The sequence below is a fragment of the Macrotis lagotis genome, chromosome 3 (assembly GCF_037893015.1).
Source record: "Macrotis lagotis isolate mMagLag1 chromosome 3, bilby.v1.9.chrom.fasta, whole genome shotgun sequence".
Taxonomy (NCBI): Eukaryota; Metazoa; Chordata; class Mammalia; order Peramelemorphia; family Peramelidae; genus Macrotis; species Macrotis lagotis.
In genome coordinates, this window is record NC_133660.1 from 160,338,222 (window position 1) to 160,352,847 (window position 14,626).

Sequence of the window (14,626 nt, forward strand, 5' to 3'; positions counted from 1 at the left end):
TTATCAACTGGGACTGCGCATTCCAATCTCAGTTCTACCACCAACTCACCATGTGACCTCTGGTAAAATTGCTTAACCTCTCTGTTCAATTCCTGCAAATTGGGAATTGCAATTGAAACCTATTCTTCAAGACTGGTACAAAGAATGACTCATAGGCATGAAAGCACCTCATTAATGATGAGGAACTAACCAATTCTGAACAGTTAGTGTCCAATATTAAATGAAACTTTGCTTGGAGCAATGTATATATTTATTTGGTGGAATTTTTCAAGTAGTGGAGGTAGGGAGGAAGTTTTTTTTCAGTCTGGTATTAATTCTTTCACCATATAGGTATATATTGTAGCTATGCTAAAATTCTGAATGTTTTTAAAAGGAAACATAGTTATATGCCCAATGTAACTTGAGAAAACTATTGTCAAGAGTAGGGGTTGTTTTTCTCATCGAAATGAAAGAAAAAGTAATAGCAATTAAACCTTTTGACTAATACTGTGATAAAAGAAAGATCTGCCCTCGCTTCCATCCCGCCCATGCCATGCTGTCCCTTGGACTTCTTGTACAATGTGCCGCAGATGAACAAGCGGCAGCTCTATTATCAAGTCTTAAACTTTGGGATGATTGTCTCCTCAGCTTTAATGATCTGGAAAGGACTAATGGTAGTAACTGAAAGTGAAAGTCCAATTGTTGTGTTACTCAGTGGAAGCATGGAACCTGCATTTCACAGAGGAGATCTTTTTTTAACCAATCAAATTGAAGATCCCATAAGAGTAGGAGAAATTGTTGTCTTTAAAATAGAAGGAAGGGAAATTCCCATTGTTCACCAAGTCTTGAAAATTCATGAAAGGCAAGATGGACATGTCAAGTTTTTGACCAAAGGAGACAATAATGCTGTTGATGACCGTGGGCTTTATAAGCAAGGACAACTCTGGCTGGAGAAGAAGGATGTAGTAGGACGAGCTAGAGGATTTGTTCCTTATATTGGAATTGTGACAATTCTTATGATTGATTATCCTAAATTTAAATATGCAGTCCTCTTTTTACTGGGTTCATTTGTGCTGGTCCATCGGGAGTAAGATGTCTGCCTTATAGCTCCTGAGGAAGGTACTATGCTTTTTGTTACAAAATGTTTGGAGTAGTTCCTGATCTGTGAAAAGTGGAAGCAAAAAAAATGCAGATTTCAATGCTTCTTGGTTGCATCAATTCGAATTAGTTTATAAGTTTCCACTGCAGAGTATGGGTGACTGTGTGGGTGGGTGCATTGTGTGCCTGTGTGCACACACATAGGGAATTTCAGCCACAGGTTTTCATATGTTCTCATGTCACATTTTAGCATTTTTTTGTACATCAATGAATTTTTTTATATTAAAAGGTTGAGCCAAAAAAAAAAGAAAGAGATCTAATTTATAGGGGAAGATTCTAAATCAACTTTCAAACTTTCTCCTTTTCATCTTCTAAATTAAATCAAATAGAGTAGGCTATCTGTGGCACTTTATTCTTTTTTTTTAATACTTGACTTCTCTGCAAAAGAAAGGGAAGGAATATTTATTTTCTTAACTGAACTGAAAATGTTTCCATATAAACTCTTTCTCCTCCAAACTTCCTAATTGTTAAGTCTAATTCTTTTAATGCATATTTTCAAGCAATCTTCTTTGTTTTCTGAAATAGGAAAAAATTGCTTTTTTAAGAGAGATATGTGAATCTATCTTCTCACATAATAGGCAAACATTCTGTAATTTTATGGACACAATCCCCACTCCAAATACCATTTAAAATTCTTGAAGGTGGCCCAAAAAGCTAAATTTTATAAAGATACCAAGTTACGGGGGCAGAGCCAAGATGACAGCATGAAGGAAGGAATTCCCAGAAATTCGCTCCCCCAAAACCTCCAAAAGCCATCCGAGGGGCAGAACCCACAGAAAGGCTGAGTGATACAATTTCCAGGCCAAGACAACTTAGATCTCTGGGACAGGTCTGTTCCACTGAGACTGGGGATTGGACAACTGCACAACTGCACAACTGCAGCCACAGCACAGCCACAGTCACAGCATAGCATAGCCAGGCTGAATTCCTGGGGCTGATGCAGGGGGGCAGTTTAATCATTGGGAACAGCTGGAAGGGGTGGTGAGAGATCTGTTGCACCAGAGTGAGTGCAGAGAGGAGCTCCAGTCTCAGAGCATCCCTGTAGTAAGAACCTGCAGCAGAGTCAGAAAAGTCACCCAGCACATCCAGAGCTCACAGCCCAAAGCCAATAAAGGGGTCAAAGGAAGACTGCAGAAATCTCTATACTTTCCCTGGGACAGGACTCAGTTGTTTGCCCATACTCAGATCCAGGTTGCAGTTTGGGCTTCCAAACTACCATAACTGAATAGGGACCATTCTCACAGCTCCAGGGCATGGGGAGGGCCTCAAACCTCTCATAAGACCTTAGAGGAATTAAGATTCCTGTGGATTGCTCAAAAAAACCCAAAGCCTTGAAAGTGTGGTAAATCAGTCATAGGCTGAGGAAATGAGCACACAACAGAAAAAGGAGAATCAGACCATAGAAAATTACATTGGTCCCATGGAGGACCACAATACATACTCAGATGATGACAAATTGAAGCTTCTATATTCAAAACCTCCAAGAGAAATAGAAAATGGACTCAGGCTATAGATGAGCTCAAAAAAGACTTTGGAAAGCAATTAAGGGAGGTTGTGGACAAACTGGGAGGAAAAATGAAAGCAATGCAGATAAATCATGAAAACCAAGTCAGCAACTTGGTGAAAGAAATACAAAAAATACTGAAGAAAATAATATGTTAAAAACCAGTTTAGGTCAAATGGAAAAAGCAACACAAAAAGGCAAATGAGGAGAAGAATGCCTTAAAAAGAAGAATTGTTCAGCTGTAAAAGGAGATAAAAAGGCTCTCTGAAGAAGATAGCTCCTTCAAATGCAGAATGGAAAAGGAAGTCAATGACTTTGCAAGAAATCAGGAAGAAATAAACCAAAAATTAGAAGAAAATGTGAAACATCATGGGAAAAAAACAATTGACCTTGAAAGCAGATCCAGAAGCGATAATTTAAAAATTATTGGGCTACCTAAAACTCATGACCAGGAAAAGAGCTTAGACCTCAATTTTCAAGAAATGATACAGCATTGGGGGCAGCTAGGTGGCACAGTGGATAGAACACCAGCCCTGGAGTCAGGAGTACCTGAGTTCAAATCCGGCCTCAGACAATAATTACCTAGTTATGTGGCCTTGGGCAAGCCACTTAACCCCATTGCCTTTTGAAAAACTAAAAGAAAAAAAATAAGTAATACAATTTTACTAAGTTGCCCTGAGAGCCTAGAAGCACAGGGTAAAATAGAAAATGAGGGAATTCACCAATCACCTCCTAAAAAAGATCCCAAAAGAAGTTTCCAGGCCAAGAAAAACTTCCAGAAATATTATAGCCAAACTCCAGAACTCCCAAGTCAAAGAGAAAACACTAAAAGCTGCCAGAAACAAGCAATTCAATGACCATGGCTCTACAGTCAGGATTATACAGGATCTGGAAGGATCTACATTGAGGGCTTGTAGGGATTGGAATATAATATTCCAGAAGGCAAAAGATCTTGGGTTACAACTAAAAATCAACTACCTGGCAAAACTGAACATCCTCTTTCAGGTAAAAAGACAGACTGCCAATGAAACAGGGGACTTTCAAACTTTCCTATTGAAACAACCAGAGCTAAACAGAAAGTTTGATCTCCAAATACAGGACTCAGTCGAACCATAGAGGGGGTGGACAAGAAGGACTAACTATGAGGAACTTAATGATAATAAACTGCTTGCATTCCTGCATGGGAAGACGACATTGATAACTCATATGAACTTTCTCATTCATAAGAGCAGTTAGAAGGAGCATATATAGACAAAGCACAGGAAGGAACTTAATATAATGACATAATATAGTAAAAAGATGGAGTCAATGGGTGATAAAGGAAAGTACTATTAGGAAGAGAAAGGAGAAGAAGGGACTAAGATATTTCACATAAGAGTCAAGAGGAAGCTTTTACAATGGCAGGGGAAGGAGAGGGGGGGAATGAGTGAGCCTTCATTCTCATCAGAAATGGCTCAGAGAGGAAATAACATGCACATTTAATAGGGTATAGAAATCTATCTTACCCTAGAGAAAAATGAGATTAAAGGGATAGGTTAAGGGGAACAGTGGGAGGGAAGATAGGGGATAGGTGATAGAGAGGGAAGATTGTGGGAGAGGGTACCCAGATACAACACACTTTTGAGCAAGGACAGGGTGAAAGGAGAGAAAGAAGAGACAAAATGAGAGTGGCAAGGGACTAGGGTGGAGGGAAATACAGCTAGTGATAGCAACTGTGGGGAAAATATTTTTGGCTAATTCTATGTGATTCTCTGGTTTATTGAAGCAGGAAAAGTACCTTACAGAGGCAAATATAGAAGACTTTCTTTTCTGAATCTTTTATTTTATGTGTCCATTTATGCCAATAATATTTCCAATATCATTGATGCTTAAAGAGTGATCTGAGGCCAAGATAGATTAGAAGCAGGACTTGAACACAGATTTCTTGACTCCAAGGTCAGATCTCCATTCACTGAATCATATTACCTGCTTTATTTTTAATGAGCCAAGAGTCCCTGGTCAGCAGGGTGTAATTTAAAAAGAAAATCAAGTTAAGAGTTGTAGAAGAACCATTTAGGAAACTGAATTTTAGGCTGGGATACATAGGAGCCCAACAAAACTTTAATTTAATTGTTCCTGCCTTTCATTACTTCTTTCCTTCTCTTCCTAAACAAAGAATTCCTCTTCTCCAAAACCTTCACTTACTGCCCAGAGAGTCAAGTCTAAATTTCCAAATCTATTATTCAATGAAATAATAATAATGATAATTCACATTTGCATTTAATTGATAATTTACAATGCTATTTACATGCATTATCTCATATGCTTTTGACCAATGATTTCACACTCATAAGTATCCCTATGGACCATATATTGACTTAGAAAACCACACATGTTTGCATATTTCTTTTTTATTGATACATGAACATATTAAAATCAACTAGAAATTACATTTTATTGTGGTTCAGGCCAGACTCTGGAATATTATGGGCCACATGTGGCCCTTAAGTCACACATTTGACACCTCTGCTATTGACAAAAACCCTCTGAGATAGTTAGAATAAGAATCATTATCCTCATTTGAGAGGTAGCATGCTGTAGTGGATGGAGCACTGGACTTAAGAGTCAGGAACACTTGAATGTAAATCCTACCTTAGAAGTTTTGTGACCCTAAGCAAGTAATTAACTATCCTTGGGTCTCAGTTTGCTTATCTATAAAGTGGAGATAATGCTAGTATCACAGGATTTTGTAAGGATCATATGAGATGAGATCTTACTTGAATGAAGCCACATCTTGAATAATCAAGAGAGACTCTAATTAAAATTCAATGTTCTATTTTTCTCATATTCAATCTCTATAGTCTGACTACAGTTTACCTTGATTCCAGAGTATGACCTGAACCAGATTAAAATTTCCTGCCTCTTACAACTTTCCTTCATGTACTCACTCTATGCTCCAACTAAACTAGAGTTCTCTTGATTTCCTGAATTTATCCTACCCTTTCCTCCCTCTGCGCCATCCCCTTTCTCTGAAAGATAGTGCACTTCCCCCCCCATCTGACCCTGCCTTTTCTCCATATTGATCTCTAAGAATCATTTACATCTGCTTAAAAAGTTGCAAATGTCTCCTTAAAGTCTTCTCTGATCTTCAGCCTTGCCTCCAAGTCAAAAGGCATTTGTTACCTCTGGACTCTCTTTTAGCTTGTAGTTTTCTCATTGGAATGGACCCATTCAGAAATGCTATCAAGTTTAATCTAGATGCCAAGTAACTCATATCTCCTGGGGTTTAGTCACCATAGTCCCCACAAGTCTGCATCACTCCATGATGGTTGATCTAGGATCCAACACACCTCAGAGATGCCAACTAGTTATGGGCTAAGGATATTTGCTTCTATATTCTGCAATAATTCTCAGTTCTCTGAATTCCCAATTTACAATACAAAGAATTTGAAATGATATACTAGCATTCTACCCACTATCCATCTTCTGTACACATGTGTCCCTAACATCATGGGACTAGTATCCAGCAATAGACTCCTCCAATCATTGACTTCATGGCTGCCTCTGCTATTCTTATAGTCCAAGGGAAAATTCATTTCCTGGAGACATTGTTGCTACTCCTTCAAGTTGATTACCTAAGGATTTACATTTTGTGTTTCAGTTATTGTTTTATTTTCTTTATCACTCATATCATAAGATAAGGACCTTTAGAACCAGTGTTATTCAGAAAAAAAATACCTCTGAAACACTTATTGTACTGAATTGGATCATAAGGTCTTAGAAGAAAAGAAAGAACATTGAAGTCATTTAATCCAACCCCTTGATTTTATAGATAAGGAAAGCAAGGCCCAAAGAGTTAAGAAACTTGTTCAAAGTCACAGAGGTAAGTGACAGAGAAAAGATCTAAATCCTGATTGTCTGTCTCCAAATCTCTTTCCATTGAAGCATGTTTATAATAATTGATATCAGAGCTAAATGATTGATCTTGAAAAGCAATTGGTGGTAGATAAATAACAGGGGGGAAAAGTCATTCTTTTCCCTTGTGCCTATCTCATAGTGCAGTGGAGCAGTGGGGAACACCTCTCCCTTCTCCTTCACTCAGGAGAAGGTATGGTGCCCAGTTGACAGCATGCCCAGACACTAAAGCTGTGGGGTTTTTTTTCAGATGAGCTTCATTTAAAAAGCAGGTTTAGGGAGCCCAGTAAAACTGACCCAGTAGAGACACTATTCTCAGCAAGGAACAGTGTAAGGCTATCAAGAGAGCAAAAAGAGCTCAGAGCATCTTAACACTGGAGACATCAATTGCTTTAACCACATGAATTCTCTCTATCCTTTTCAACTAGTGTACTCTGTGTGAATGTTCACTTTCCCACTTTTGGTTATATATGAGTTTACCTCAGGTTTATAGAGAGGACCTTCTACTACCTCCATTCATACTATGCTATTTCAAAAAAAGACCTTTACTCTGATATAGTTAATAGTTTCAATTAGCTAACTAATAAAAAAGAGTTCACCGATGAGGATAAGAGCAATAGAAAAGAAAAGAGTAAATTGGGAACAAAGACTGGTCCTGAATTCTTTGATCAATAATGTCATGTAAATCTATTGACCTGAGTATTATTTTGATTATTTTGATTTCTTCACCACTTTCCTAGTACCCTACATTATGACATTTGGAAAGTTATTCACCCAGTTCATGCCTCAGTTTTCCCATTCATAAAACAAGCATAATTCCTGGTATCTGCCTCCCTCATAGAGGAATGTTTAGATTCTATAAAGATACAAAATTTTAGGCTCATTATTTTCCTTTGGGATTCATGAACCAGAGAAAGTAGTAAAAAGAACCCAACAATTAAATCCTGGTATTGCAGACCCAGGAACTCATTTATTCCAATAGTTTTCAAGATATTAAGAGGCTAAAATCAAAATGCTACAATAATCCCAAGATCTAGCCATTGCTATTGCATTCAGGCGGCAAGTAGCAATCAGAGCACCATACCCCATTAGCAGCTGAACTCAGTTAAAGGTGTGCAAAATTGCTTAAATTGGTATTCAGCTCAATCATCAGTGCTGTATTACTAATTATAGCATAACACCATGCAAAAGTGGAACTTTGAAAGGCTGGAAGACAGTATTGTTTTAGTAAGTCATTAGGAAATTGCTTTTTGAGGACGCAATGGAAGTACAAGTTTCTCAATTAGGGGAATTATGTGGAATTGATGACATATTTGCGCATGCATGATCTGTAACTAGCAGTCCATTTGAAAATGGCCAAGCTGTTAGGGGGTCTGGCTAATGAGATCCAGAATGGTCTGATTCATTGTACAATAGAATTAATGATGAGGAGTATGCTGCAGAGACTGGTCATGTCATTGCTATTTCCACCTATAACCTGGCAGAAGTATCCAGAGAATATATTGAGCCACTGGAACAACGATGGCAAAGAGAATGTTATTCTCTTTAAAGAAACCAGCCGGACTGATATGGTCATACTTTGGGGCTATTTGGACATAGCAAGTAAGCCTCCTTGTTACTGGCTAAATAGAAGGAAAAACAAAGGAATAATTGGGCAACTCAGAAGTATTACAATGGGAATTTGCAAGAGAAAATAGAGGGTTTGGAATTGAAAGTGAGAATGAAAAATCCTTCAGCTCTTTTTCTTGTCCAGATAAAGTGTTTTTGTTCAAAAACTTGAATACACACACAATTGAGACACAATTGAGTCTCTCAGTTTGAAACTTGCCAGAGATTGCATATATAGATTTGGTTGCATAGTGAGTAGATGTTCTGTTCTTCTAAATCAGAAAAGTTACTCATATCAATAGAAACTAAATAATAATTTTCTCTGACCATGTTTGATACTACATATTTAGTATGGACTTGGGGTTTGGCTTTGCTTTGCTAAGTCAAGATTTATTTTTTTGCCATTTTCAAGATAAGAATGCCAAATTTGATAGGTATATCAAATGATCCACAGTGAGATAATTCATTTAAAAATTTTCACCCTTTCCTAGTTTCTAAAAATCCAAAGTTTCTCAACTTTGCTTTCTAAAATAAACTTAACAAATTGGGAAATTCTTTCCTTCCTTCCCTGGGTAGAAAAACACATTTATTAACTACCTACTAGATTCAAAGGTTAATAGATGCAATTCCTTCCCTCAAGGAGCAGAGGAGAGCTAAGATTGGTAAATAACTATATTATAATGTTATTCAGTAGGATGAGATATGCATAAAAGAGATCCAAACAAGAGGTGACATGGGATTTCAAAGAAAAGAAAAATTGCTTCTGGTTGGGAAAATAAGGAAAAATTTCATAAAGACAGTACATGAACTAGACTTTGTAAGATAGGTAGGATTTTTGATAGGTAGACTTAGGGAGAACATCATTACAGGAAGAGAAACGAACATGAGAAAAGGCAAATGGAATGTATTCAAAGACAGCGAATAGTAGCACACAGATTCCATGAAATAGGGACAAAATTAATAAGCCTTTTAGAATGTGTTCCAAGACAGTGAATAGTAGAGCACAGATCACATGAAATAGGACAAAATTAGTAAGGCTTTAAAAATGTGTGAAAAGGTTTTCATATTTTATTTAGTACCAGAAATTTACTTTCTCAACCAATCTCATAAAGTTGTTGGTATATCTTCTATACACCACAGGAAGTAAATCAAATAGGAAACAACTGTTTATTTGTGAAGAAGGGTCAAAATAACAACTCTGGGTTTGTTTTATTGTTGTTTGTTCATTTGTTCCTTTCTTTTAGATCAATGAAGAAGGGAATAAGAGCTCTGAGGACCAAACTCTGGGGTTTGGGATTTTTTATTATTATTGCTGTTGGTTTATTTTAGATCCAAGCAAAGAATAATTCTGAAAACTACAGAGAAACAAAAAACTACTATTAGAGAGAAAGTATCATTTGCTCAGGGAACATGGATTTAAACTTCTATCCCATGGAACTGAACAAAAATTCAATTCAGCAAACATTTACCTACAATGAGCAAGGTACAGAGAAGGGTAGAACTAACTGACTGATAGAAGTCAGCCCTGTTCTCTAGGATCTAAACTATGGGACCAAATTCTTAATAATCTTCCTGTTAGGTGGTAGATATATACCTTGAAGCCTGCTGCCATTGTGACTTTTACCTTAACATTGAAACAAAATTCATAGAACTACTAGGTTCTTCTCAGCATGAAACAGAGCAAACACATTTTTTTAAAAGACGTGGTTGACTTGTTAAAGGCTTGACATATCACAAACATTTTGATTTTCCTATCAGATTTGATGGTGATTTACTTATCCTCTGACTTTTATTGTCAGGTAATTTACAAGTTTACTTCTCCGCGAGGAACTGTGAAAAAATCTTGGGAGAAAACAGGGTTGGGGACGATAAGGGGTAGAAACAGGAAAAGAAACAAATAAATAATGAAGCTCCAAAGGTGGCTAAAATGACAGTAGAAACAAATGGAAACTATTTTATTTCTACTGTACCTGTAAGAAAGGAAACTATGGTAGAGACTTTTTTCCCCTTCTGAAATGTCTTGAATCTCACAGGTCTATTTTGGGAATTGAGAGGTCTGTGTGGGGTCCATTATTCTTCCATCTAAAGCTGCCTGTCCTAGAGAAGTACAAGACTGTAAAACTTAAATTCATTTTGCAGCAAGAAAAAAAATTAAATTATTTGCTTACAGAGAATTACAGATACAATGTAAGGTGGCATATGACATTTTAATGAATAATTTTCCAAAATAATTTTTAAAACTTTCTGGTTTTATATATTATCCCACTGTGGAAACTATTACCAACTTCATTTTCTTATTCCTGCCCACATCCTTACTGCTATCAGTATCCTTGGAAAACTAAGAGAATTGAGCTTTACAGATTCCAAGTGGCTGATCCACTTCATAGTGTCCAGAATTTGGGCAACACTGGAAGAGTCTCATTCACAAAATGGAGAATGGAGGAGTTGGGTTGAAGAAACAAACATTTTAAAGCATTTTCTATGTGTTAGGCAAATATTTTTGTAACTTATTTGATCCTCACAACAATCCTGAGAGGTACTGAGTATTATTATCCTTATTTTACATATTAAGAAATGAAGACCAACAGAGGTTAAGTGATTTACCCAAGGTCACACAGCTAGTATCTGAGGCCAAATCTGTATTCAAGGCTTTTTGGCTAAAAACCCAACACTCTATCTACCAGGTCACTCAGATGCCTTGCTCCTTCACTGAAGCACAAAATTCCACTATTAAGGATTTATTTCTATTTCATTAAGGCCCACCTCAAATTCTTCCCCAGCCATGACTTTCCCAAACTCCCCACTCAGTTATATCTCTCTTCCTTACTCCTTAGCAGTCGGTATCACTCTTAGGTACATTCAGAACATCATTATAGGAAGAGAAACAAACATGAGAAAAGGCAAATGGAATGTATTCAAAGACAGTGACTAGTAGCACACAGATTCCATGAAATAGGGACAAAATTAGTAAGCCTTTTAGAATGTGTTCAAAGACAGTGAATAGTGGAGCACAGATCACATGAAATAGAACTTATTTTACATTGTATTTTACTTGTATGCATCCTATGTTCCTATTGGACTTGAGAACAGGTCCTCAAGGACTAGTCCATGAGGACAAGTTATATATCTTGCCTCTACTTTGTATATACTACAGTGCCTCAAACAGTCCTCTTGAACACAGCAGAAAATAAATATTAGATCAATTTCCATTTTATGTCTTTGATCCTTCTCTAAGAATTCTCCTTTAGGTTTCAAATATCTAAGTAAGGATAACATCAAATCCATAACATTTAATATGAATAAACTTTACCATTATCATTCATCTTTTATAGTACATTTAGATACATGATTTTATTTGATCATCACAACAACCTCAAAAGAAAGGGAAAGCATGCATTATTCTCCCCATTTCATAGATAAGGAAATTGAGGTCTAGTGAACTAGTCTACTGGCAAAGTGGCAAGTAGAATCCCTGTCCCCTACTAACACTCTCCTTATAATGCATGCACTCTGAAAATTGTGTTCCTCCATGAAGGGATAGAATAAAGTTTGAAACTTGAAAACTACCTTGGGGGGGTAGTTCTGAAGGTAGGAAAATGGCACTAAAATTAGGGATAGGATGCTTTTTAAAAAAAAAATCACCTAGACTAGTCTTAAGTTCTACTCATAGATTCACAAGACAACCAGATATTATGTCAGGATATATTGAATTATATAGGAGTCTCCCAATGGCTAGTACTAATACTGCTTTTATTGAACATTTTTCCCCATTGTAGAAAATGCAGCCAGAAGGGATCTGGAAGGAATTTCTTGAATCTTTTCCGTATTTCTTTAATAAGGTTCTCTCTTTAATAAGGTGTAAACTTTCCTGTGAATGGGTTCCTCCTACTTTGCTTCTTTGATACCATGTTATGGATGGTTGATTCATGGCCAGTTCATAACCTTGGTTATATTTTGAAACTTTCTCTTCATAAAGAAAAAAGACTGACTTGAGAACCCAGGAGAGAGACAGAGAGAAGGGGCTATACATCAAGATTTGAACTTGGTTCCCTAGTGAAGAAGTTCATTCACCTATTCCAAGGATGTAAATGGCCCCAGAGATGACAGGACACTGCTACATTATAGAAGAGGCATCTCAGGAACAGTAAGAAGTTTCTGGATCAAACTATCACCAGAAACAATACTGGCCAGCAAGGGTGAAAAGGAATTGTCACAAAAATGAGAAATCCTGAGCAAAGCAAAGTGATTACTGAACTAAGTAGAAGCCAGATCCAAGAAGGAATGAATAACCATGAAATGGAGCAAGTTGGAAGCAACCAACAAGATATGTCCCTGGGAAAGGCTTATCATAAAACTGTCCTTTTTATTTATGGATGTAAAATATTTCATCTTTGGGAATCAATGATGTTTTTCTCTTTCTCAATGTTTCTTTAGCCTGAGTATATAGAAGCTAAAGGCACGTTTTCTTTTTTCACCTAAACATAGAGATGAACCAAATTCTAATATTAAAAAGGAAAATTTTAGAAGATTGACTGGTTGGGACCTCCAACCACCAGAGTGGGTTTATGGTAGCTCAATTTCATTGAGTCTTTTTTGCTTTTAACCTGGAGAACTACTTTTCTATGGTTCTGGTTCTGGTTCCCATGGTCCTAGTGATCTAAAAAAGTATATGATGAAACCAAGTTTTCAGATAAAACTGACCTTTTTTCAAGTTGCTTAACATATGTATGATTCATTTTCTTACAGATGCCCAGTATTAGGGCCAATGTCTCTGAATGAAGATATCAAATAAAGACAGTGAAGGAAATCAGAAAAGATAAAATAGTCGATCTTTTTCCAACATGAGTTCTGAAAGCTATTTCCTTGTTTCCTCTTGAAATTCTTTTCCTCTGAAACAGAACTATCTACCAATCCCATCAGCCACCAAGGAAGATTTCATTTTTTACCTCATTTGTTTAAATGAACTCTTAATCGGAGAAGTGTTTCAATTGCTATCATCCTTGCTTAAAAGGTAAAGCCTAAAAAAACTCAAGCAAAACATAAACATATTAGTAGAATGCTGCATTTGTAGCACATATAACTTGCCTGTGAATCTTGCATAGTATGCTATCTGGTATTTTGAATTGGACAGTATTCAAAAAACTAAGGAAGCAGCTGTCAGCCCAGAAACCTGGTTAAAGGTGAAGTTGGGAGTCTTAAGAATGGACTAGAATTTACTTTAGAGAAAAAAAAAACTTAAAAAGAGAAGGAGAAAGGAAGTGAAAAAGCAAAGGGGAAAAGAAGGTTCTGATGGGCAGCTTTATGTCACAGCTAAAAATTCAATTTAGGCAGTTAGTAATAAAGAATATCTATTAGCAAATCAGTTAATTAGGGTTATATTTACCCTTTTAATGTCAACTATAATTATTTTTTTGTTTGCACTGAGGACTCCTTAATTTATTTATAATCATTACTGCCTGTCAATAACACATAATGGACTTGAATTTCCCAAGTATGCGGCAACTACATGGTCCTGTTTTCCCTAAAGGCTAAGCCTCACCAATATTTTCAGAGAACAAGTTCTCAGCAACAAACTGGGTCTTTCTTAAGGGAAAAAAAGATAATCACTCACAAAAGATCTATCAAGAGAATCCCAATTAATTCATTTGTTAATGTTTTCAAGTTCTAAGACAACAGACCAGCATCATCTTCGTTACTTTTCTAACCAAACTATAAAGGAGGAATTCTAATTTATTTTACAGATGGAAACTGAGGCACAGGAAAGTGAGGCAAATTTCACACCAGAAGCTAATGGCAAAATCAGTATTAGCATTCACAATCTCACATTTCTTTTCCAGTTCTTTAGTCCTCCAAATCACACTGGCATCTTCTTGATAGATAAGTCAAGGTTATTTTTCTTTATCCTACAACTCAATTTCAATGTCTTTCTAATTCTATTTTGGATCATTTATATCCCTCTTTGTTATAAAAGAAAAGAATCCAGGTTCCATTTCAGCTTAAGAAAAATAGAAAAGCCCATCTCTCTGGCAAGCTGGGAAGCAGTTTTTATAACAAAATAATTACCTAATTAAAGTGCTCAATTGAATCAGTTACCACAAGCCCAATTAAATCAAACTGCCAGCAGGGATATATTACACCTGATAAGAGTTAGAGTTAGTGAATAGACCAGCAAAAGAGCATGAAGATCACACCTTTACTTAAAATTAGAGAAGAGGTTATTTATTCTTTCCTCTAAAAGGTGCCATATATTTCCACTGAAATATAGTTTTGCTGAGTGTGCGACTAGCTATATGCTTGTCATTGTGAATATAAAATAAGCCACCACTATTCCAGAAATACAAGGTCAGTTATTTACTTTATCAATGAACTTCAAGTCTTGTGTTTATGCAAATAGAAAACATGCTAACAACTGCTCTACTATAAAGTGAGCAGTGTCTCCTCTCATGTGCACCTGGTGGTAGTCATTTAATGTGATTAAACAAA

The 14,626-nt window shown here is 36.5% G+C and overlaps 1 pseudogene; it reads left to right on the forward strand.

The window, feature by feature from the left end:
• The first annotated feature begins 511 nt into the window (after positions 1–511).
• Positions 512–1,328, forward strand: LOC141516292 (signal peptidase complex catalytic subunit SEC11A pseudogene; annotated as a pseudogene).
• The last annotated feature ends 13,298 nt before the right edge of the window (positions 1,329–14,626 follow it).